Raw genomic sequence first — 3,762 nt, 5'->3', positions numbered from 1 at the left:
CTGAAGTACTGCTCAAAGGCAATCTTATACCATAATGCAGAACAGCCTTTAGAGGACATAAGGTTTAAAAAAAAATAGATCAGAAATACACAAACAACCTCCCAAATGAGTCTGAATCAGAGCTGCAGTAAATCACCATGAATGCAATGGTGGCATATTCCTAATGTGGGGCCACTGGGACCAGGGCTCCAGAGTTTATCTTTGTGCAACAGCTTGTGATATTTAAACTACAAATTGGCAGCAGTAAAAGGACAACTGGTGGTCATGTTGTAGCTGACCAGTAGTGAACTCACTCCCCAGTGTCTGTGTTGTCACAATACTTGATCCCAAGTGTGAGATAACTTAAGGCAATCACTGCTCCATAGGTAAGGGGTAAATACCTCATAGCTACCTCTGGATTGGATTAAGTAAAATAATAGATGTGACACCATTGCTGTCTTGTATCTCTTGTTTCTCCTTTATCTAGGTAGCTTGTTTAAGTGTATACTCATGTATATGAACCATGACACCTTCACCTAATTTCATCACACAGCTCAAGTAAAGGCATAATATACCCCCTGTCCCTGCACTTCCTTGTCCTTTTGCAGGATGGTCCTCTCTCTTCAACATCTGCATCTAAATCAGCTAAATTGCCAGAAAAGGGCCAATGATACAGAAATTATTTTTCCCCCCAGAGTAACTGCTCTGTCAAAGACAGTTGTAATATATTGTAACATCAGATAATTAAATTTTGCCTTGAAGACCTTCCTTATAGGGGATACCAGAACACCTTTCCACGGTCATTTAGTGTACTTGTTCAAAAAAACCATTATGTCTTGGTGAAAGGAATCTTTTTAAAGTAATTAGGAGCATAAAAGCATATATTAACTCTACACTTTTAAGGTCAGACTTTTACACAATAATATTCTAGTGGAGATGTAGTTAATACATCCCTTCATCAATTGATCTTGTATTTTGAATTATGCACACACTTCACTTTTTGCAGGGAAAAATCTTAAGTCATATTACAAGACCTAAGTCTGGACCCTTTTGCTTGAACCAAACTTCCATGTTGAAGTTTGTCTATGTAGAATGGTAGGCCTGGATGTTCAGCTCTGCAATATAACTCACACCAATGAATGAATTGTTCAGTACACCCACATTTTCAGACAGAATCATTATTTAATGAGAAGGAAAACTCCTTTAACGAGCAGTAGCAGAAATTTTAAAGGTTGAGGCAGAAAAATATACTAATGGTTAACTGCTGTCAAATGTGGGTTTTGGATTGAACTGGTCCATCTGCAGAAAGCTTGTTTCCAGCAAAGGGAATCCTGTTCCTTTATCTAGTCCCTCCTCATATTCACATTAATGGATGTTTCAAGGTGTATCTAACTCCACCTTCTGCCTCCTTCATTTGAGACATGTAAACATAGCCTGATGTTTACATCCTCTTCTTACATAAGAGCTTGCATTTTAGCAGTACTGCTCCTCACCTTCTAGACACACCTTCTACATTCAGTTTAGCAACTACTGCTGCATTTTTATGATAGTATTTATTAGTCACTTTTAGCAGAGGGGAAAAGAGAACTTGAAAAGAGAAAACACAATGAGCCCTGTAAAGAAATACTGAAGATCAAGTGGACTTTTCAAAAAGTTTTTGGCAGCTGTGCATTCAACACATGACACTCTGTTGCCTAATAAAATGCACAAAAAATGAGGCCATAGCTCATGTGAAGCAATGTTATGTGCCATGTCCATCCCATAGGCCATGGTTTCCCCATCCCTGGACTGAACATTATAAAACATATGTTTAGTTGGATAGATAGGATACATCACATTGATAAATAAACAACAAAAAAAAAAAAGTTGGGAAATAAAAAGCCCTACTGGGACCTATATTTTCAAAAATGGATGATTACATTTTCTGTCCCTATTACTTTTTTATCTCTGCAAGAGCTGGCTGAAGCTGAAGTTTCTCAAGTTGGAAAAGCCATCTGGAAAAGGCTGAAGCTGTAGTAATATACTAAAAGATTTGTTCTGTGATTTGCCTCCTACAAAGCATTAAAGCTTGCACTTCCAGCAAAATTTGTTCCCTTTACACTATTCGGCAATGGCTCTCCCAAAAGCAAACCCCAGAACATTCAGATTATTTCAGAATAAGCACAGCAAGGACCTACACCCTTTCCTATTCCCATGCTGTTTGAGAATAACAAGCAAGCTGAATAACACCTGGACATGTATCAGCCCTTCTCTGAACCGTGTACCATGAAGAGTAAATGCAGGTTCTCAAGGAAGCTGGAAGCCATGAACTCATTCTTGAGAAGTACAGTCACTGGAAAATGACTGAAAAGCACCACTTTCAAGTCCTTGCAAACATTGATCTGTCTAAAAGCACCCCACAACACATTAATCTGCTGAGGGAAGCAAGTATCCAAAGCTTTCTTTTATTTTCTGCTTATCACAAATTGTAGTTTCCAGAGGACCTGATACTGGAATTCCAAATGTCTTATCAAAGACATTCTTCTTCTACAGTATTATAAGGTACCAGTCCCATAACCTGTTGACAGCAGAAAAATGAGGAAGTTCTTTTGGATAGCTGCATTTCTCCAGAGCAATTTCTAAGACTAAAACAATTGCTTTTTCTTGCCAAGAATGTAGGCACTACAAAACTCAGTGTCCCATTTTCTCACACCTAGAAAAGTCTACAGACAAGAAGGTCAGGACAGATGAGAGAAGGAACCAAACATTCTCTCTTGGGGAGCACTTACATTTATTTCTGCACTTTGTGGCTTATATGGACACTCCAGTAGCCACATGATGTTCCTACTGCTGCAAGAAAGAGAACTGCTCTTTTCCATTCAAGCCACTTTCAAAGGAAGGATCTCACCACAGTGAACCAGGTTTTATTCTTTAAAGGCCAAGGTGTACAAGTATGGTCCTTGAACCAACCCCAAAACATCAGGCAACCATGAAAGTACCAGCTACTTACTGGCAGATGTGGCCAGAAGAATACATACATATTCCAAGGCAGGACTTTGCCTCAACACAAAAGACAGTGAGATCATGTCTTGCCCTTGCATCTGATCAAAGATCTGTCACTCTGACACTCTTGAGCTTAAGCAAAGGAGTTCTCACCAAGACTGCTGCAAGACAGACATCAAGCTTTTTATGAAGCTACTGTTGCTGTTCCCCGCCCCTCACTGCCACATTCCCTGTCAGGAGCCTGACCCACACCCATCACTTTCCTGGGTGCAAGGAACATTGAAAAGGGTCTACTGACAGGTGTAAGAGACACTCCTACCGACCAGCTCAGGCTACAGGATCCCTGAGGTGTTTCAGACTGCAGCCCAGGCTCCCTGCATGCAAACCAGCAGCAGGAGACAACTACAAATAGCATTAGGTTCCCACTCTCCTTGTGCCAGAGTAATGACTATACAGCTTCTATAGGGAAAGGCTGTTCTCGCCAAACAGGCAGCCAGAAGGACTCCCACAGTCTTCCACTCACTTTTAAAACTGGAATTAAAAATTAAGATGGTTTCTTCTCCTAGTTATTTCCTCAAATACCCAAACTTTACTTTATAAAACCAACAGTTTTATCCTTAAACAAGATTTAAAATTATTTAATGATGTTTCAAGAGTTAAAAGAAAAGCAATTAAGTGCAGTGCAGTAAGATTTATTCACAGAAAGTGTGTTTCCATTCAAAAGAGAATAAACTGATTTTACATAAACAACCAGAAAAATCCACTTCACCCCCAGAGAAAATAGGCACATGAATACGTTAC

Source organism: Erithacus rubecula (genome assembly GCF_903797595.1).
Source record: "Erithacus rubecula genome assembly, chromosome: 1".
NCBI classification, from domain to species: Eukaryota; Metazoa; Chordata; class Aves; order Passeriformes; family Muscicapidae; genus Erithacus; species Erithacus rubecula.
This window is presented reverse-complemented; position numbering follows the sequence as displayed.